The following is a 22,917-nucleotide window of genomic DNA, read 5'->3' as shown; positions in this document are numbered from 1 at the left end:
TAGAAAAGGGGGTTGTGACGTACTCCCTTTTTAAGCCCATAGTAAGCCAAAGATGCAGATGCATTCCTTGCCGCATGCGCTTGTTCAGTGATGAGATCCGTGCAACCCTGGATGGCCGCATTCAATGTATTTTAAATGTTTGGATGAGGTGAAACTATGCACACGTGCACAAAACTGTGCAGGGCCACCGGAGGTTCATTGACTCACCCGACCAAGCCAGTACAAACTTCATAAATAAATAAGACCAATACGTATTTGGTTTTTTTTTAAACTTAATATTTTGTGTTTTATCCACTAAAATTGATCAACCGCCATTGATGTTTTCGCCGCAGTGTGCACATTTTTTAGAGTCAGTCAGAATTCCTTCTGTCAAGAATTGCATGAAAAAGATATAAAATAAGTAAAATGTAAACTGTTCAATAATCAGTTCAAATTTTATACTGGAAAAAACATGGAGTTCACCCCCCACTATTGGTTATTCTTTGGCATTTATTTTCTGCACTGATTTCATTTGGCATAAACAAATGTTCAGCAAACCGACAAGTAGAAGGCAATATTCAAAAATAAAACGGCAATAACCGTGAACGCATGTCCCCAAACAACCTAATGTTGTGATGCATATTTCTAACGATAGAAAGTCGTTCTTTCCAAAGCAAATGAGAGTAAGACGGGTACAAACCTGCTTCGTGTAGCACAACACGAGGCTGGTTGCAAACTTCGTCAAGCAGTTGAAGATGTTGCTCGTTCTCTTCTTTTATTCCACAAAGTTCCTCTTTGTACTTGGGTGTCGTTCTTTCACACATTTTCAAATGATAATTCCAAAAAACCCGCCCTTGATCGCTGCTTGGCGATGAGTCATGTGCCTCTTTTCGTTAGCGGCTAGCTAGCTAACTAGCTAAGCTAACTACGCCGAAAAGCATCAACGCGCGAAGATGAGGTTATCGGGACACAAAGACTTAATGAATTATGTCGTAGTCCTTTAGAGTAGCACTGGACATCCTTTGAGAAATTTACAGTCAGTTCCACACTAAATCAGAAGAATTTAGCGGAGGTTTTTTTTGTTCCCGTGTGGACGGGTCGGTGGATGTGGTCGAGGTCCTTCGGAAGCTGCGCGCTTGTCAATGACGTCATGCTTTAAACACGTATTTTTCAAATATATTTCTTTGCCTCTGTGTTTGTTTTTACACCTGGCTGTTCTATGTTAATATATATTCTATATAATATTTCAATTCAGTTGATAATTTTTTTTAAACAAAATAACTGCATCCCACCATGATGACGCGCCAGCCTCACGTCACTTCCGCTTATGCTCCGAGAAGCCGCTGCTGCAACAGCAGTGGAACGTTTACGTTTCTCCTACCGAACTTGCAGCAACTGATCTCCGTTCTCATCATTTTTCCTGCATTTGCAGGATTATTATCTGTCAACACGCCTGCCAACCTGGGGCCTGAAACGAAAGCAATTTGAATATACAAACTCATAAAGAATGGAAAAATATGAACACTTGAACACTCGTCTTCTGTTGGATACAGAGACGCGCAGAACTGTGCTGAGAGGGACCGAGCCCCAGACTTTGTACTAGATCTCCTGTTAGGAATAAATCCGCTCCCGTGTGGAATTACCGGCTTCCTGGTCATTTCTCTCTCAAACCGTGCACGCATAATTGTTGGATGAATGTAGGTCGTGTTTGGTTAACAATTAATGGAGTCAGATAACCAATTAGAACAATTTGGTAAACTTTTGGTCCAGATTTATAGTTAAAATTCCAACAATCCCCACAAGAATTTGTTTCAATATTTCTGATTGGTTTGGATGAAATCAGTGATTCTCATCTGTTTCACACTCGACTTGCATTTTGAAACCATTGAGGCACTGTCTGGGCAAACAGGAAGTCGATGATTTGAGTAGGCCCCCCCCTGCACTATGAGAGCATCTGAATAGGACAAAATTATCAGTTTTACGATCATGCAGTGATTCTGAATATACTTTCGACATCTTGACCTGACACTCCCTTTGCCGTTATCTCCTTTAATGTTGCACTTTGGTACCTGGCTAATTGCAGTTGCACAATAATAAAGACATAAAAGTTTGTTCAATACAATTCAAGTCCAAGTGTCATCGATTGAACTCTGGCAACAGAAGCACAGCTCCAGGAAGTGCACTTTGGACTTTTTTAGGATGTCAAATCATCTGTCCACTTGTGACTGAGGCAGACGCACAGTGGCTCTCCTGAGAGTGAACGTTGGAAGCTTATTGACGGAGTCGGTGTCTTTGCGAATAATATGGCCAGCCATGTTGGGGTCATTCTCCAATGTCCGACCTGTTTGGACGTCTTTAAAGATCCTGTCGTGCTGCCTTGTAGTCACAGCTTCTGTCGCACGTGTGTGCTGCAATGGTGGGAGCAGAAAGGAGATCTATCGTGTCCGGTCTGTAGGACTGAGTTTAGTTCGATGGATATTCCTTCAAACCTGGCCCTGAGGAATGTGTGTGAGGCTTTTTCACAAGCCTCAGTGGAGGCGGAGGAGAGATGCAGCTTGCACAAGAAGAAATTGAAACTCTTCTGTTTGGACCACCAGGAGCTTGTGTGCCTCATCTGCAGAGATGCAAAAATCCACACTGGCCACAAATTTCGTCCCTTCTGTAAGGTGTCAAAGGTCACAAAGAGACAGTCCAGGAAGGCCTGAAGGACATGAAGAAAAGACTGAAAAAATTTGAGATAAGAGACAACTGCAACGAACAAGCGACGTACATCAAGGTCCAGAGCGAGTAGGTTGAAAATAAAATTAAGAAGGATTTTGAGGAGCTTCGTCGCTTCCTGCAGGTTGAGGAGGAGTCCAGGTTGTCCACTGTGAGGGATCAAAAGCAGAAGAAGACTCAGAGGATGAAGGAGAAGATTGAGGCTCTCAGCAGAGACATTGTCGCTTTCGCAGATGCCATCAGGAGCACAGAGGAGCCACTGACGTCAGAGCCCGTTTCCTTCATGAAGAACTTTCAGACCACGGTGACCAGAACCCAGAAGCTGTCCGACAAGCCCGAGTTGCTCCCAGGGGCTCTGCTGGATGAAGCCAAACATGTGGGCAACCTCACGTTCAACGTGTGGGAACGAATGAAGGAGATGGTCTCCTACAGTCCAGTCATTCTGGACCAAAACACGTCTGCTCCAGAACTCAGTCTGTCTGAAGATCTGACCAGTGTGAGTTTTAAAGAAGGACAGCAGCGTCCAAACAATCCAGAGAGGTTCAAGTGGAACGATGTGCTCTGTTTGCTTTGGCCTCGGGAACACACACGTGGGATGTGGAGCTGGGAGACAACATACGCTGGGAATTGGGGGTGCTGTGGAGGGACCCTTGTTTGCCATATGACATGAAACTATGCTGCATTTCATTTTTTGATGGTGACTACATTATGTTTTGTGAGCCACTTGAATCTTGGACGAAGCCTGTGAAACTGTATAGGATTCGAGTTCAAGTGAACACGAACGAAAGATCAGTTTCCTTCTCTGACTCTCTTACAAACACTCAATTCTGCAAAACAAAACCTTCCACTTAGCTACGGTTGTCACACAACACGAAAATGTTTCCTGACTTTGAGACGGAGGATAAAATTCCTCTGCAAATAATTCCACTTGCTCCTCATGTTCCAACTCAAAGTCAGAGATGTTTTGCTCCCACATTAGAAATCTGATCTGTTGTTTTGCATGAGATTTTTTTCCCAGCGAGATAGTTGACATGGATTGATTTACTCAATAAACTGCAAACAAAACAGAACAATTTTGAACAATGTTTCCTGATTAAGAATGTGGGAAATGTCATGTCACACTTTGCCAAATTTTAAGAAATAAATAACGAAATGTGCAATGAAGTATTTTTTAGTGGTGTCAGAAAAACGCGTTATTAATGGGATTAATCCAACCCCATTTTAACGCCGTCAATTTTTTAAATGCTAAGTAACTTAGCACCTGCCATGTCACTCAGGACTTCTTCATGCTTGGGAATCTGATAATGTTCTCTTATATGAAACAAATGAGTGCCTACCTTCTGCCAGGGAGTTGTGGGAAGGTCAGTTGCTAATACGTGCATAATATAGAAAACACAAAAAGAAGAGCCAGGGGGATTTTAAACAAAAATTCTTTGTAAATAACATAAAGCAACAGCTTTAGTATGTTTACGATACGTTTTTTTAAAAATAATTTTATGGTTACTATACGTTTTTTTTAATGGTTACTGTAATGTTCCGTCTTCTATCTTAAGTAGTCACGCAGGCAACGTGATGCTGCAAGCTTATGTCTCTTTATTTATTGACTTGCATTCTCGTCTTTGTGCGTACACACTTGTTCGTCTGGTAACCAAACACACGTCAGGCAATACTGCTAACTAGTGGCCAATGATATAACTGCTATCATTACATCTCCCTTTCAAACGTTAAACAATGCCTATGCCTTTTTTATTATTATTATTTTATTATTATTATTATTATTATTATTATTATTTTGTTTTGTTATCAATTATTTTAACTTCTTATCAATATCTATCCATTTTTTTATGACAACAAGCAGCTCTACAACAATTTTAGCAACAATAAGACAACATTAAACATTTTCAATCAGCCTGTCCGGTTGTCGTCTAACTCTTGTTGATCTTCGAAGAGGTTCAGTCATCCCAGAAGTTGCTGGTGGTTGAGGTCTGTGCTCCTTCGATGTATCCACCTGCTTTGCAGCCTCAGCCGCATCAGAAGATTTCTCACAGTCCTCGGGAACCTTCAGCAAACTCCTCCTGTTCCTCCTCACTCTTTGTCCATCCTTTGTTTCCACAATGTAAGATCTCGGTTCGGCTTCGCTGAGGACAGTCACTTTTTCTGTCCCAACAATTAGGTCCCTCAATCCTTACAGTGTCTTTCTCAGAAAGAGGTTCCAGATGTTTTGTAGCTCTGTCATATGCAATTTTCTGTTTGAGTTTGAGCATTCTCTTCTTTTCAAACCAAATGTTGTTGTCCTGTCCTTGTGGTATTTGTGGAAGCGTGGTGCGAAGCTTACGGCACATGAGTAGGTCAGCAGGCGAAGCTCCCCACTCCAGAGGCGCAGCTCTGTAACTCAATAGGGCAAGGTAAGGATCAGATGCATCATCCTTGGCCTTCCTTAGCAGTCTCTTGATGATTTGCACTCCCTTCTCAGCCTGGCCATTTGCCTGTCGGTATAAAGGGCTTGAAGTGATGATGTGAGCCTCAGCCTCCTCCGCCGTAACGCAGTCCTTGATGTCACTGATAGGGTGCGGCGCTCGGGATAACGCATCAGCAAGCACTATGTATTTTCCAGGCGTGTATATTAGCTCAAAATCATAGCGCTGCAACGTCATCATCATGCGTTGAATTCTGGGCGTCATGTCATTGAGATTTTTCTTCCTAATTGAAATCAGTGGCTTATGATCAGTCTCTGCTATGAACGTGGGCAGTCCATAAACATACGTGTGCAATTTGCCACATCCAAACACTAGACCCAGTGACTCCTTTTCGATCTGAGCATTGCGTTTTTCAGTCTCTGACATTGACCTGGATGCATCGGCTACAGGTTGCCATGTGTCTCTCGCCTTTTGCAGCAGTACGGCACCTAGTCCATCTTTCGACGCTTCAGTGGAAATTTTGGTTGTTTTGATGGATCAAAGTAGGCAAGGACTGGCTCAGCTGTCACAGTTCTCTTTAGATCTTGCCATTCTTCGTCATGTTTTGTTGTCCACTCAAAGACTACGTTGTGATGCAGCAGCAAACTTAGGGACTTTGTCCTTGAAGAGAGGTTTGGAATGAACTTGCCCCGGAAGTTTATCATCCCCATTGCTCGCAGAAGTCCTTTTTTTCGGTTGGAGCTGGCATGTCCAGTATTGCTTGCACTTTGGTTCTGTCAGGCACCACTCCATCTGCCGTGAGCTTGTCTCCCAAGAATGTCAATTCTGTAACTCCAAACAGACATTTCTCTCGTTTTAGTTTAAGTCCATTCATTTGAACTCTTTGTAGCAGTTCCTCAAATCTCTCATTGTGTTCTTGTTCCGTGTTTCCCCAAACAACCAAATCATCAATGAACACACGGGTTCCTTCCAGACCTTCTATGATTGACTCCATAGCTCTGTGAAAGAACTCAGGCGCAGACTTTATGCCAAATGGCAGTCTCAGAAAACAGAAACGCCCAAATGGTGTGTTGAAGGTGGTGTACCTGCTGCTTTCGGTGTCCAGCTTCAGCTGCCAAAATCCATGCGATGCATCTAATTTGCTAAAGTACTTCGCACCTGCCATGTCACTCAGGATTTCTTCACGCTTGGGAATCTGATAATGTTCTCTTTTAATGTTTTCATTCAGATCTTTGGGGTCGAGGCAAACACGTAACTCTTGGGAGTTCCTCTCTTTAACACACGTGATGGAATTTACCCAGTCGGTGGGTTCTTCCACTTTCTCTGACTCTGATCGGTGTCATTCTGCTCAGTTCCTTTTTTAATCTCTCTTTGAGAGGGGCTGGAACTCTTCTGGGGGCATGTACTACAGGTTCAGCATCTTCCTTGAGCTGTATTTTATAAGTGTAAGGTAGCGTACCTTGTCCTTTGAAGACAGAAAAGTATTTGTTCACTATACTCTTACTACCTTCACTCTTCAACACTTTGTTGTTCATATTGACATCCTTGCTGTTGATTTGGTAAATTCTTTTTACCAATCCAAGATCTTCAGATGTCTTGTCTCCAAGGATTGACTCCAGTCCACTTGGCACAATTGTGAACGTTAATTTGTGTTGTCTTCCCTTTGCTGTCACTTTTAGCCTACAACATCCCTTTGTTTTTATTGGCTGATTGTTGTCGGTTTTCAATTTCACGGCCTTGTTAGACGGTTGCGACAGCCAATCAGATCACGAGTTGGTTACAGTGAGCCTTCTCGCTTGCCTTTTGCTGAGGGTGATGAACGCGTTTTGTGATTGGATACTCACTCGTGAGGGGGCAGCGCGATGCCGAATCAACACACTCGAAAGTCGTAATTGGCGGCCGTTCGAAAATCTAAAATATGTTCTTGCTTTTTTTAACCACAATGGCCGAAGGAGGGAAAAGCATGGATTTAATTTCAGATCCACATGCAAGGACATTCTCAAGTCGGACCTTTCAAGAGAAGCTATATCGGCCAACACTCACTTAGTGGTGCGTAAGTCTGTTTCTGGATACAGTGTGTTTGAATTTATCTTTATATCAATGTTAGAATTTAATTTTAAACCAATGTAAACTCAAATTAGTAATCTGACTCCAATTTGCGTCCTTAACCAACTCCCACTCATCCAACAATATGCGCGCTCGTTCTGCAATAGAAAGGTATCAGGAAGCCGGCATTTTCACGCACAAGTGGGTTTATTCCCAATACACAGATTTCTACATGGCACCTGGGTCTCGAGTCCCTCTCAATACAACTCTACACATCTCATACCACCAGCGAATGTGTTCTACCCCCGAGTTGCCCAGTACTGATTCATACTATACAATATGCAAATGGCACAGAGACAAAGGCATCCTGGCATGATTCTATTGGCTATGTGTATCCTGCAGTTAACTTTAGCTTGTTCTCGTTGGTCTTTCTTCTCCCGCCGAATCCCGTGGCGACTCCTCCTGCTTGTGCTATCCCCCGATGGCCGCTCCTTCAGCCACTGCTCCCGGAGTCATCTCGTCTCGCTCAGCACCATCTGCTTCTAAAACATTCCATTCATGCACAACCCCCGCAACCAGTTTCGCTTCACCAGTCACACTCTCAGCATTTTACAATATCACATTTTCATACATTGGATGCAGCAACATCTAATGAACTATGTTAAGCTCAAACTCTTATATTCCTTTAATAGTCAAAAGTATGAAATCCTTTAAGTGTAACTGAAGTTTAGACCATGCTAATGACCAGACACTCAGGAGAGGAATGCAGGAAGATTAGATCACAGCTGCACCACAGGAGGTGTGAACGAGACCCCTCTGAAACAATGGACTTCCATGCCAGGATCACAAAAGTGGCTCCTAGCAGTCCACCCTTTGTTCTGTTTCAGGTTGACTGCCATTTACATTATCCTTTAAGTGGAACCTCGGTTCTCGACCATAATCCGTTCCAGAACCGAATTAAATGCAATAGTTGTCCGCACTACTTTTCTTTTTTTGCTAGTAGCAGCTTTGTTGCTTGCTCTGACCTTCTTTGGAGGCATGATTAGGGGCTAAAACACTTGGCAGAACGTAGCACGTCCGCACGCGACAACAATTGGGCAATTGGCCGCTCAGCATCCCACCCTCGCGTACGCACTCACGCGTCATACCGGCGTTCGAACTCCGATGTTTGTTCGAACTGCGAAGCAAGAATTTCTCTTTTTTTTGTTCGAACTCCCATTTTTGTTCGACCTCAGAGTCGTTCGAGAACCGAGGTTCCACTGTATTATTTGTCCAGCCGTGGTGTCATAAATGATGGTATTTTGATGGGGATTCATTCAAGTTGGACAAAGTAGGACTTCACTGAAGGCACAGGTACGACATGCACTGAAGTAACTTAAAAAGTAAAAGTAAAGAAATTATGATTGCTTAAGAATGTGCAAGAAAGAAAAATGTTGATAAATAATGATATTTTCCAGGAGGTATTTATTTCTTTGTTGTTTATTCATTCAATTCTATGCTTATTTCAATATTTGAGTATTATTTTTCTTTCAATATGTAGTATATTTTGTCTTTGAAGTGTGGGTCCTTGCTGCCTTCCGGAGAGGCAGCCGAGCAAGGCTGGATTGGTGATGGAAAAGAAGAAAGATTTTATTCTCGTCACATGCTGATGTCAAAAGAAGTCTCCCCAAAAACGTGCAAGCCCCCTCTCAGACATTCCCTTCTTATCGGGAATGCCCAAATAGGACATGAATATCTAATTTTCCCTTGTTGCATATGCATTCCCATCCCGCTCGTCTTTGGGATTTCCCTCCAAAAGTCCCCCAGAGGGAGAGCAGACGCGTCTCCCCGTTGATACGACCAGTCTACTCGTGACCACCTTAAATTACTTCCATAGAATTGCCCCCCACCATAAACAGGAACTTCAGAACCAAGACTGGTCACTTCTGTGAGCTCCAGTCCCTTCATAGTTTCATAAAGAGAATTACTTCCCATATCTAAATTCGGCCATTTAAAAATACACGACTTTTTTTTTTCATTTATTTCAATTCATATTTAAGCTTGCTTCTGTAATAATACAATATTTATTAAATTATTTTAATATGTAAAATTATCAACAATTTAAACCTTTTTATTTCACACTTGAATATTTCTTAACATATTTGTTCATTTGAATTTGGATGCAATTTAAATTATTCCATCCATCCAGCCATTTTCTGCCGCTCATCCAGGGTCGGGTTATTGAATTAATTTTTTTAGTATTTTTTACAATTCAAAATTTATTTCAAGATCAGGACTCTTCTCAATGAGTTCAATATTTCTAAAATGTTTCTATATTTGTTATTAATTGAATTAAGTCTGTATGTGGTTTCCAATTTTAATATTTCCCTATTTCATTATATATCTAATCCAATGTATAAAAAATATAATATAGCATGAAAAAAAATATTTGGTATATTTGACAAATGATTTAAGTTTTTCCGAAGTGAGATTCTGCTTAGCAACAAACCCCAAACGATTGATAGAGCTCAACCTAGAAAGTGGTTTTAGCTCGTCAGAAATTTATTCAGAAAGCGAAATATTAAATGTATGTGAGGGGATATTTGAAGAGTTTGAGTTTTGTTCAATGGACCATACATATACGAGCCAGCCTAACACAGCGAGAAAACCAGCGCTGACTCCAGTCGCCATCAAGTTGCCAACTCCTGACAAAACCTTTGAGAGAAACTGAGACGATTTGCGTTTCTCGGTCTGGTTTTTTTATCGTTCAACTTCGAGTTCAGTTTTTCACCTTTTCACACAGCGTAATGAAGGCCAGTTGAGCAAGTGGAACAAGTGATTTTATTGATAATTGTGGAAGATACCGATTTCATAAGCACCGCTTCTTCTCACACCTTTTCCATTAGGTACGATTAAAAAGACAACTGAAAAGCATAATGTTAAAAAATGTTATTCCAGGCAAAGGCAATTAATTTTATTTACATGTTTTATGTAAACACAAAAAAAAATCATCACTCAGACACAATGGTTATTCTGGCACGGAACACATTGGCTTAATGTCAATAAAAGAGCTTTGCAAAATTACATTTTTCAAAATCACATTTACATCTTACCACAAAGAGTCAGTTCCTTCAGTTTTTTTTTTGTCCATTTTTTAAGCTCCAAGGATTGCTGCAATTCTCGCCAGCACAATTGTGTCTCTCAGCACCCGTTTTAGAAAAGAATTTTTTAGCACAAACGCTGCAACTGAATGGCTTGTCTCCACTGTGCGTTCTTGTGTGGTATCGTAAATGTGACTTTTCAGAGAAGCATTTGCCACAAACTGAGCAGGAAAAAGGTTTTTCACCACTGTGTGTTCTTGTGTGACTTGTTAAATATGATTTTAGAGAAAAGCTTTTACCACAAACCAAACAGGAAAATGGTTTTTCTCCAGTGTGTGATCTTGTGTGATTTATTAAATCAGACTTTCGAGAGCAACTCTTGCCACAAACTGAGCAGGAAAAAGGGTGTTCTCCACTGTGATTTCTTGTGTGTTCTGTTAAACTTGCCTTTCGAGAGAAGCATTTTCCACAAACTGAGCATGAAAAAGGGTTTTCTCCAGTGTGTAATCGAGTATGAGTTTTTAAATTCCACTTAAAAGAAAAGCTTTTGCCACAAACTGAGCAAGAAAAATGGTTTTCTCCAGTGTGTGTTCTTGAGTGAATTATTAAATGAGACCTTCGAGAGAAACTCTTGCCACAAACTGAGCAGGAAAAAGGTTTTTCTCCACTGTGTGTTCTTGCGTGGCTTGTTAAATGTGTCTTTTGAGAGAAGCTTTTTCCACAAACTGAGCATGAAAAAGGTTTTTCTCCAGTGTGTGTTCTTGTGTGATTTGTTAAAAATGACTTTACATTAAAGCTTTTGCCACAAACTGAGCAGGAAAAAGGTTTTTCTCCACTGTGCTTTCTTGCGTGGCTTGTTAAATGCGACTTTTGAGAGAAGCTTTTTCCACAAACTGAGCATGAAAAAGGTTTTTCTCCAGTGTGTGTTCTTGTGTGACTTGTTAAACTTGAATTTTGAGAGAAGCATTTTCCACAAACTGAGCAGGAAAAAGATTTTTCAACACTGTGTCTTCTTGTGTGGATTTTTAATTGAAACTTTTGAGAGAAACTCTTGCCACAAACTGAGCAGGAAAAAGGTTTTTCTCCATTGTGCGTTCCCGTGTGCCTTACTAAATGAGACTTCCGAGAGAAGCTTTTGCCACAAACCGAGCAGGAAAAAGGTTTTTCACCACTGTGTGTTTTTCTGTGCCCTTTTAAAGACAGCTTTGAAGTGAATGAGTCAGTGTGACATGCCCTTTCACCTTTGGCTAGCCCATCATCATCATCATCATCATCATCATCATCATCATCATTAGTATCATCATCATCGTCATGAGCGTCTGATAATGTGTCCTCATTATGTGCTTGTGATGGCCCCCAGTGGTATTCATCACCTTCTGTTGTCATGTGATGACTTGAGCTGCTGCTTGCAGGCTCCGCCCCTCTGTTGTCCTGACTCTCATCCTTGTTTTCATCTTCAGTCTTAAAAGGGACAACGTTCACTGGTGACTTGTTGATCTCCTCCTCCTCCTCCTCCTTTTTGATGTGAGTCAAGTCTGGCTCCTCTTTCACAGAACAGAGATCATTTTGTCTGACGTCTGCAGGACACAAAAAGACAAATTTGGTTTGGTCAAGTCAAAGCTCAGGCGGCGACTTTGTCTTATATTGTTTCTACCATGCTACCTTGACTTGTGCCCGCCGCACACGGAGCAATGCGTGCGACCCCATCTTGGACCGGACCATGGGGGCATTTCACAAAATTACGTCCTACGATGTAAACCTCCCTTTAGCAGCATAACTGTGATAAACGAGCATTTAAAAAGGAAGCACGTTGCGGCCGATGCCCGATTTCATTCCTGACATAGTCACAGACGTTTCTGGAAGCGAGCTGAAGTTAGCACACACAGGCTATCGTGTGCGTCTGATGGAACACCTGTTGCTGGACCCTAACTTATTAATGGGGGGCCACTGGGGGCCATCGCAACCTAATGTCATTAATAAAATAGGAATCCTTCAAGCGAAATATGTTTTCAAGTATTTCATTTTGCATTTATAGATAGTTTCATCGTGGGTACTTTTTGCTTCCATTATAATCTGGATCCCTAAAAGAATTAAAGGGGCCCTGGAATCAGAGTCGCTATTTATTGTATGATTTACGTTTGTTTTTTTTTACCCAAAATGATATTTATCCTGCGAGTAAGTTCAGACATTACCCTTTTTATTTTTATAAAATTTCTGTTTTGAAATAAATTTTAAAACAAAATTACGTTTGAAGAGTAAAGGTTCTTACGCATAAGCATTAAGCATATATATATATATATATATATATATATATATACATATATATATATACGTATGTATATACATATATATATACGTATGTATATACATATATATATATACGTATGTATATACATATATATATATACGTATGTATATACATATATATATATACGTATGTATATACATATATATATATACGTATGTATATACATATATATATATACGTATGTATATACATATATATATATACGTATGTATATACATATATATATATACGTATGTATATACATATATATATATACGTATGTATATACATACATATACATATATATATATATATATATATATATACACACACACACACACTTTTTTTTTATTGAAGGTGCAACGCTACTACACGGATTTTCAGTTTTCGCGGGTGGTCTCGGTCCCCATAAACCGCGATAACTGGGGGTTCACTGTATTTCGATTGCTGGCATTATTTTAAACACTTACGGGACCGAAGGTCAATTATTTAATTTAGCAGGTTCATATTTACTGAATATGTTCAACATTGATTGTTCAAGATGTGCTCTCAAAGTCCTTACTTTGTTACGTATGTTTATGATGTATTACTTTGTCACATGCATGCTTATGATGTGCCGCCCCTTTCATCCCTTTTATCCTTTGTAGCCTCAGAATAAAATCACTTCTTCCACACTGTCAGACGAGACCGGTTGTGTGCAGTTATTCCTCTGTCAATACAGAAATTCTGGTTTGCTGATCCTGAAAATAGTTGGACGCGATACTACTGCTGCGTAGTACCACTCTGCCAACATTGATTAAACAAAAAGCATTTTTCAAATGTATGTAGAAGTACAGTGCATCGATAAGATTGACTGGGATTGTAGTCATGGTGTTTACTGATGCATTCATATGCTAAATTTGTATGACTAAGTTTAAATGTAAGACCTCAAAATTGCACACATAGTATTTTCATGATCCACTCTCATTCAGAAGAAACAGATTCAGTCTGCTCAGGTCAAACTGATTACAAACCAGATAGCACTTCATGGACAAATACGACAAAACACATAGGCCATAGAAGATACAAACATATCAAGTTGGGCCGGGGAGGACGTCACCGGGACGCTATCAAGAACACCAAAAAACATAATTTGAACTGTGAAAACTTACACCACACAATCTGAACACTGACAAGATTACAGGGGAAGGAGAGCAGGAGAGACGGAGAGACTGCCGCCTGCCTGAGAAGGTCAGCCTTGGACGTTTAACGTGGACCGGGGGAGGGAGCAAGGACGACCGATTCAACCTACATGTCCCTTGACAAAGAAAACCTCCTAGAAAATGTCAGACTGGGCTGAGATCAGCGCAACATTTTTCGATTGGGCTCGTCCGAGTACAGTTTCTCGTCAGATTAAGAAAAAGCCGCCCAGATATCTGTCTTTGTACGATTCCCTGAACTCCAGAAATCGAAGAAACTAAAATATCGCAACCCAAATCAGCTGTTGTTGAGTCTTTATTTGGCCCTTTTCTTCTTGAGTACAAAAAACGAACACGCATTGGAGTAAGTTTGGCTTTGAAGATTCATTTACTAAATGTTTCTCATTTTCTCGGTGGCTCAACTCCAACAGTGGATATAAACATACACTACATCTGTCAGCATAGTTTTGAAACATAATGACATGACAAACTTAATTTCTTTAGCAACATATAAATACCGGAATATGTAAAATGTTAAATAATCAGTTCGAATTTTAAAATGGGGAAAAAAAACACGGAGTTTACCCCCCACAAATGGTTATTCTTTGGCATATATTTTCGGCACTGATTTCATTTGGCATAAACAAATGTTAAGCAGACCTGCAAGTAAACGGCAATATTCAAAAATAAAACGGCAATAACCTTGAACGATTTCCCCAAACAACTTAATGTTGTGATGCATATTTTTAACGATAGAAAGTCGTTCTTTACAAAGCAAATGAGAGTAAGACGTGTACAAACCTGCTTCGTTCTCTTCTTTTATTCCACAAAGTTCCACTTTGTACTTGGGTGTCGTTCTTTCACACATTTTCAAACGTCAATCTCAACAAATCCGCACTTGGTCTTTGCTTGGCGATAACTCGTGTGCTTCTCTTTGTTCGACGAGATGAAAGAAAGATGGCATCGTTTTTCAAAGTCCCACTGAAAGGATTTCCTGTTCGTCACGAATGCGGAAGAACAGGACACACCCCGCTGTGATATGATTGGCTGCTGGCTGTGTGGAGCACTGTCACCAACTCACCGACAGATGTCGCCATTTGCGATGCAAATCATTGTTATCTTCTTCTAAACATAGAGAAAAACCTAAGATGCACATGAACAAACATTTTAGTTCCCAAATATGAACTTGAGAGATGTATTGAATTTTACTTTTGTTGCTGGTTTTGTTTTCACATCTGACACCATGTTGTTGGTTGGACAGTATTCCAAATGTATTTCTCTATTATTAACAGTTGACATGATAAAGTGAAACTTTATGTCAACATATTTGCCTTTTTACAGGGTTTTTCGCCAGCGACGTGGTTGCGAATTTTAAATTAAAATACATCACTGTTTTATTCTCTAAATGTTAGAGTCTTAAAAAATTATTTCAATGTTTATAACTTAACTAACTTAAATATTTCATTATTCGTTTCAGTATTCATTAAACTACGGTGATTCATTATTTATTTCAAGATTCATTGAACTGTTTTAGTAATAATTTAGGATTCAATGTTTAATCGTGACATTGTTTACTTTTTCAATATTTGTGTCACTATTTTGTTCAATCTTAATATTATGGACAATTATTTTGCAAGTAAGGTTTTTGTTATTTATTGTGGCCACTTGCTTTTGAAGAAAGTGCCTTTCGCTTCTTGTACGAGAGGATTCTTTGTGAAGCCAAAACAACACGAACTTGACTGATAAGTAGGCTCAACGCAGAAAAAGTATCTTTTTGTTTTAAGATTACACAGTTCCTGTCAAATAAATCTTCATCTTCCTGTGTGCATCAGTATCTTCCCACGCACTTCTCCCACTGAGATCACTCTGCAGACTGACTCAAAAGACAATTTATTTTCCAGACTATCTCATTGATCTTCCCTTACTGCTGAAAATTCCACAACAATCTGGGGTCAGACGTGGGATAGCTGAAGATCCGCCGGTGAAATTCAGGGACGCTGGCGGGTGACCTCCAGGGTTCAATTAAGACAGCAGCACCAACGAACTGCGTGATGCGAATCATCTCGTTCCTGGTGACAAATAAACGTTGACTCCAGTCACCATCAAGTTGCCAACTCCTGACATACCAAAACCTTTGAGAGAAACTGAGACTATTTGCGTTTCTCTTTTTGTTCTTTTTATAGTTCAACTTTGAGTTCAGTTTTTCACCTTTTCACACAGCGTAATGAAGGCCAGTTGAGCAAGTGGAACAAGTGATTTTATTGATGATAGTGGAAGGCACCGATTTCATAAGAACAGTTTCTTCTCACACCTTTTCCATTAAATATGATTAAAAAGACAACTGAAAAGCATAACGTAACAAATGTTGTTCCAGGCAAAGGCAATTAATTTTATTTACATCTCGATGTAAAATCACAAAAAAAAAAATCATCATCACTCAGACACAATGGTTCTTCTGGCATGGATCACATTGGCTTAGTGTCAATAAAAAAGCTTTGCAAAATTAAATTTATCATATTTTATTCAAAATCACATTTACATCTTACCACAAAGAGTCAGTTCCTTCAGTTTTTTTTTGTCCTTTTTTTTAAGTTTCAAGGATCGCTGCTATTCTCGTAGGGCTGGGCGATAATCCGAAAATTTACTGTTCCTGAAATTTAATACAATCATTTTGCCCATGTCGGAAAATTCAGTGTTAAAAAAAAAAAAAGAAAAGTCTTTTTAGTCACGTGACTCCACCCAGCTGAACTAGAAAGAAAACTGACGACGCGGTCGGTCGTTGCTTGCGATTCAAATCCAGAAGCGGCTGACACGCGAAGTAACGTCAGTTGAAGTTGTTCCAGTTGTGCTTGTCCCGAAAAGAAATTCGACATCTGTCGTTTGGAAATGTTTTGGGTTCCATAAAGACGATGTTTGAGCAAAAGAACACAAACTACAAAGTGCGTCGTAAACACCTGAAACAGCGCGTCCAACCTTTTATTTTTCACCACCCCCAACACAACCAATGTGTGCTAAAAGTTCAAAGTGAGAAGCAAGGTTGGACAAGTGACAACAGCCCATAACGGAGGCGACACCATACGAGAAAATGTCTCAGAGGTGGACGCGATAGCCGAGCACATAGCGAAAGATAGAGCTCCTCTAGTTACAGTGGAGCGCACAGGATTTAAACGCCTCATGAAAGTAGCCGACGAGAGGTACGAAAATATTTGTCGCAAACCGTACTTCCCGATATGGACAACATCGGACGGGAGACATGTCAAGCATTTTGCATCCACATCCGACTTGTGGTCGAGTCACAACATGGATCCCTGTTTGAGCCTGAATGTGCATTACATAGATGACAAGTGGCGACTGCGCACCGGAGTACTCGAGACGGCATTTTCCTGATGAACCACACGCGTTTATTTGGCATTGGCATTACATTGACATTTTTTTCATTTTATTTAGCCTTTTGTTTACAGGCGACCAGCTCTTTTGCACATGGCATTATTTATATTGTTTACAAGATACCTTTACACATATCTAGGCCTTTGCAAATAGAATTACAGCATCTCGGCACAATATATTTACATAAAAAGATTTTGTGAGAGGTACCCTTTTTCTCCTGTTCTTTGTGACATTGATCAAATCATGCAAAGCAAGCTATTTGGAATGTTTATACAAATGGTTTTTGTACTATTATTTTTCATTGAAAGTGATGTGTACCAGTTGGTCAATAAAAAAAACTGTTAATATGCATTTCCTGCATTTATTTTGATTTTGGTCCTCAGGGGGAATTTATCGTGCATTGATCATTACCGAGGAAAAATTGCTCAATTTATCGCAAAATTGATTTTAGGTCACATCGCCCAGCCCTATATTCTCGCCATCACAATCGTGTCTCTCAGCAAGCCGTTTAGTGGCGAATTTTTTAGCACAAACGCTGCAACTGAATGGCTTGCCACCACTATGTGTTGTTATGTGTTTAATTAAAGTAGACTTTTCAGAGAAGCATTTTCCACAAACTGAGCAGGAAAAAGGTTTTTCTCCACTGTGTGTTCTTGTGTGGCTTGTTAAATGCGGCTTTTGGGAGAAGCTTTTACCACAAACTAAGCAAGAAAGAGGTGCAGTGTGTGTTTTTGTATGTTCTGTTAATCGTGACTTTAGAGAAAAGCTTTTACCACAAACTGAGCAAGAAAAAGGTTTTTCTCCACTATGTATTGTTGTGTGTTTTCTTAAATTAGACTTTCCAGAGAAGCTTTTGCCACAAACTGAGCAGGAAAAAGGTTTTTCTCCAGTGTGTGTTCTTGTGTGTTCTTTTAAATTTCCCTTTTGGGAGAAGCATTTTCCACAAACTGAGCATGAAAAAGGTTTATCTCCACTGTGTGTTCTTGTGTGGATTGTTAACATTGACTTATGCAGGAAGCTTTTGCCACAAACCGAGCAAGAAAACTGTTTTTCTCCACTGTGTGTTCTTGTGTGCGGTTTTAAAGACAGCTTTGAAGTTAATGAGTCAGTGTGACATGCCCTTTCACCTTTAGCTTGCCCATTATCATCATCATTAGTATCATCATCATTGTCATGAGCGTCTGATAATGTGTCCTCATTATGTGCTTGTGATGGCCCCCAATGGTCTTCATCAACTTCTGTTGTCACGAGATGACTTGAGCTGCTGCTTGCAGGCTCCGCCCCTCTGTTGTCCTCACTCTCATCCTTGTTTACATCTTCAGTCTTTATTGGGACAACGTTCACTGGTGACTTGTTGATCTCCTCCTCCTCCTCCTCCTCCTTTTTGATGTGAGTCAAGTCTGGCTCCTCCTTCACAGAACGGAGATAGTATTCACTGACATCTGTAGGACACAAAAAGACAAACACACATTTTGTTTGGTCAAGTCAAAGCTCATGCGGCGACTTTGTCTGATATTGTTTCCACTGTGCTACCTTGACTTGTTCCTGCCGCACACGGAGCAATGTGTGCGACCCCGATTTGGACCGGACCATGGGGGCATTTCACAAAATTACGTCCTACGATGTAAACCTCCATTTTCTAGCAGCACAACAGTGATAAACGAGCATTTAAAAAGGAAGCACGTTGCGGCCGATACCCGATTTCATTCCTGACATAGTCACAGACGTTTCTGGAAGCGAGCTGAAGTTAGCACACACAGGCTATTGTGTGCGTCTGATGGAACACCTGTTGTGGGACCCTAACATATTGATGGAGACCACTGGGGGCCATCGCAACATTATGTCATTAATAGAATAGAAATCCTTCAAGTGAAATATGTTTACAAATTTTTCATTTTGCATTTAGAGATAGTTTCATCGTGGGTACTTTTTGCTTCCATTCTAATCTGTATGCCTAAAAGAATTAAAGGGGCCCTGGCATCATAGTCGCTATTTATTGCATGATTTATGTTTGTTTTTTTGTTTTTTTTGTTTTTTCCCAAAATGACATTTAGCCTGCTAGTACGTTCCAACATTCCCCTTTTGATTTTTTGTTAAATTTCTGTTTCTAAATACATTTTTAAACAAAATTACGTGTGAAGAATCAAAATCCCTACACATAAATTAAGCAACAACACTTTCACTCTGACTTTCATGTTGACATATTTGAATAATGTATATTTAAAAGTTATCCGATATGAATTAAAATTAGACTAAGATACACCATAATATTATTAGAGTTCACTGAATTATTTTGTAACTGCAATGATGCTGAACAGCCATAGAATGTCAATAATGAGTAACAAAGTAACACAAGACCTCGCACTGATACATCATGATTGTCATTTGCATAAATTATCAAGAACTATGAGTTGTGGGGGAGATGCAAACCACCTGGGCCACAGGAACTTTATTACCAGGAACTAAATGTTCCTGGACTTGTTGATGGAAAAGGGGGTTGTGACGGTCCCCCTTTTTAAGCCCATAGTAAGCCAAAGATGCAGATACATTCCTTGCAGCATGCGTTTGTTCATTGATGAGATCCTTGCAACCCTGGATGGATGCATGAAATGTATTTTAAATGTTTGGATGGGGTGAAACTACACACCCGAGGTCCATTGACTGTCACCCGACCAATCCAGTAAAAAGTTAATAAATAAATAAGACCAATACGTACTAGTTTTTTTTTAACGTAATATTTTGCGTTTTATCCACAAAAATTGATCAACCGCCATTGATGTTTTCGCCGCAGTGTGCACATTTTTTAGAGTCAGGCAGAATTCCTTCCCTAAGTCATTGCTTGAACAAGATATAAAAACCAGAAAATGTAAAATCTTCCGGTTCCGGCGCCGCGCGAGTGGCTGCCTGTTTCCAGCAGCGTGGCTCACTATTGAGCCTTTTTCGTGTGTTTTTTCCCTTTACCCTTTTTTATTTTATTTTTACCTCACCTCAGCAATGGACATCCAACTTGCGGTGGTTTTACTACTGTTGGGGGCTGTTTTTTGCGCGATCGTGTCCGGAGACGAAACTCTGAGTTTCGGATCGATCGTGTACACAAGAGATCAGCTGTTAGCACTCCGTGCTAACCCCGCGTGGGCTCCCGGAGCGAGACCCGATATTCCCCGCGAGCTGAGGAGGAAGAGACGGGGATGTCGTGCGGGGGCTAAACGCCAGGCAAGGAGGAGACGATATCACCCCGTCCTCCCGTCCGTTATTATGGGGAATGTTCGATCCCTCTCCAACAAAATGGACGAGCTAACAGCGCTAACCCGGCACGAGAGGATTGTCCGGGAGGCTAGCTTGCTGGTGTTCACGGAGTCGTGGCTAACAGAGCTAACGCCGGACGCCGTCGTGGAATTGGACGGCTTCCAAATACTACGCGCGGACAGGACACTGGAGAGCGGTAAGAGAAAAGGGGGAGGGCTGGCTGTGTTTGTTAATGATAGATGGTGTAACCCTGGGCATATAACTGTTAAGGATCAACTTTGCAGTCGGGACATTGAGATGATAGCTGTTAGCATGCGTCCGGTCTATTTACCGCGAGAGTTCAGTCATGTGATCGCGGTGGCGGCGTACGTGCCTCCCTCTGCTAACGGTGAGACAGCCTGTGATGTACTGAATGCAGCTGTGAGCAGGCTACAAACACAGCACCCAAATGCCTTGTTCCTTATCTCTGGTGACTTCAATCATGCTTCTCCTTCCTCCTCCCTGCCTTCATTCACACAATATGTAACATGCCAAACCAGAGACAATAAAATATTGGACCTCTTCTATGCCAACACCAAGGAGGCGTACACGTCACTGCCCCTCCCCCCGCTGGGCAAAGCTGACCACAACTTGGTTGCTCTCCTGCCTGTGTACAAACCTCTCGTCCGCAGGCAGCCAGCTGTGACACGCACAGTTCAGCGATGGTCCGGAGAAGCCGAGGAGGCCTTGAAGGACTGTTTCAACACAACTTGTGTGGGAGGTATTCAGCGAAGCTCACGGTGAGGACATTAATGGTCTAACAGACACAGTTACAGACTATATTAACTTCTGCATGGAGAACACCATTCCCACCAGGACTGTAAGATGTTTCTCCAACAACAAACCCTGGATCACACCGGACATTAAAGCTCTCCTGAAGGAGAAAAAGAGGGCTTTTGTTTCAGGCGACAAGGACGAGCTGAAGAGAGTGCAGCGTCAGCTGAGAAGGAGGATCCGAGAGGGGAAAAAGTCCTACAGGATGCGGATGGAAGAACAACTGCAGCGGAACAATGCCAGGGATGTCTGGAGGGGCCTGAAGACCATCTCAGGCCACGGACAACCAGGTAAGACCCAGAAGGGGGGGGGGGCTTCAGTGGGCAAATGAGTTGAACCTAGGGCTGGGCGATATGACCTAAAATCAATATCGCGATAAATTGGGCAATTTTACCTCGATAACGATAAATGCACGATAAATTCCCCCTGAGGACCAAAATCAAAATAAATGCAGAAAATGCATATTAACTGCTTTTTTTTATTGACCAACTGGTACACATTACTTTCAATGAAAAATAGAAGTACAAAAATCATTTGAATAAACATTCAAAATAGCTTGCTTTGCATGACTTGAACAATGTCACAAAGAACAGGAAAAAAAGGGTACCTCTCACAAAATCTTTTCCTGCAAATAGATTGTGCCGAGATGGTGTAATGCCATTTGCAAATGCTTAGATTTGTGTAAAGGTATCTTGTAAACAATATAAATAATGCCATGTGCAAAGGCACTAGTCGCCTGTAAACAAAATGCTAAATAAAATGAAAAAAAAAAAATCAATGGAATGCCAGTGCCAAACAAACGCGTGTGCTTCATCAGTAAAATGTGCCGTCTCGAGTACTCCGGTGCGCAGTCGCCACTTGTCGTCTATGTACTGCACATTTCAGGCTCAAACAGGGATGCATGTTGCGACTCGACCACAAGTCGGATGTGGATGCAAAATGCTCGACATGTCTCCGCTCCCGTCCCGATGTTGTCCATATCGGGAAGTGCTGTTTGCGGCAAATATTTTCGTACCTCTTGTCGGCTTCGTTCCTGAGGCGTTTAAATCCTGTGCGCTCCACTGTAACAAGAGGAGCTCTATCTTTAGCTATGAGCTAGGCTATCCCGTCCACCACTGAGACGTTCTCTCGTATGGTGTCGCCTCCGTTATGGGCTGTTGTCACTTGTCCAACCTTGCTTCTCACTTTGAACTTTTAGCACAAGCTCCAAGTCAACAGCATGGTTGTGTTGTGGGTGGTGAAAAAGAAAAGGTTGGACGCGCTGTTTCAGGTGCTTACGACGCACTTTGTAGTTCATGTTCTTTTGCGCAAACATCGTCTTTATGGAACCCAAAACATTTCCAAACGACAGATGTCGAATTTCTTTTTGGGACAAGCGCGACAAGACCAATTTCAACTAACGTTACTTCGTCTTTAGCCGTGTCAGCCGCTTCTGAATTTGAATCGCCAGCTACGAACGCGTCTTGTGTTTACATTCTTCTACAGCGCCTGAGTCACGTGACTACATGCGCTGGAGCAGACTTAAAGAGGCATGAACATTGCCGCAGACAGAAAAGACTTTCCTTTTTCATTTTTTTTTTTAGACACCGAATTTACCGACATGGGCAAAATGATGTCGGTCATTCTAATAAATTTCGGTAACGGTAAATTTTCGGTTAATCGCCCAGCCCTAGTTGAACCTATTTTTCAATAGGTTTGATCAAATGTCTGACCCCGCTCAGGCTTCCCTGATGCAGCCCCCACCCACCCCTCCTGCCACTGCGAAC

The 22,917-nt window shown here is 41.1% G+C and overlaps 1 protein-coding gene, 1 long non-coding RNA gene and 1 pseudogene across 2 annotated transcripts in view; 1 reads left to right on the top strand and 2 right to left on the bottom strand.

Annotated features, from left to right (window-relative positions):
• The window catches only part of LOC148342186 (uncharacterized), a 334,990-nt gene that overhangs the window by 235,017 nt on the left and 77,056 nt on the right, over window positions 1-22,917 (bottom strand). The gene's annotated exons all lie outside the window — the stretch shown is intronic.
• On the top strand, window positions 2,283-3,472 carry LOC148342190 (E3 ubiquitin-protein ligase TRIM35-like; annotated as a pseudogene).
• LOC148342189 (uncharacterized) lies at window positions 15,946-18,722 on the bottom strand. Its single transcript, XR_015841531.1, has 2 exons — window positions 18,626-18,722; window positions 15,946-18,534 (listed from the first exon to the last, which is right to left on the bottom strand). It is a non-coding gene; the product is annotated as an uncharacterized LOC148342189 (long non-coding RNA).

Source organism: Idiotropiscis lumnitzeri, chromosome 2, assembly GCF_059441095.1.
Source record: "Idiotropiscis lumnitzeri isolate Australia: NSW breed Sydney's pygmy pipehorse chromosome 2, RoL_Ilum_1.0, whole genome shotgun sequence".
Classification (NCBI taxonomy): domain Eukaryota; kingdom Metazoa; phylum Chordata; class Actinopteri; order Syngnathiformes; family Syngnathidae; genus Idiotropiscis; species Idiotropiscis lumnitzeri.
The sequence above is the reverse complement of the archived record's forward strand: the minus strand, read 5'-3'. Positions and strand labels throughout refer to the sequence as shown.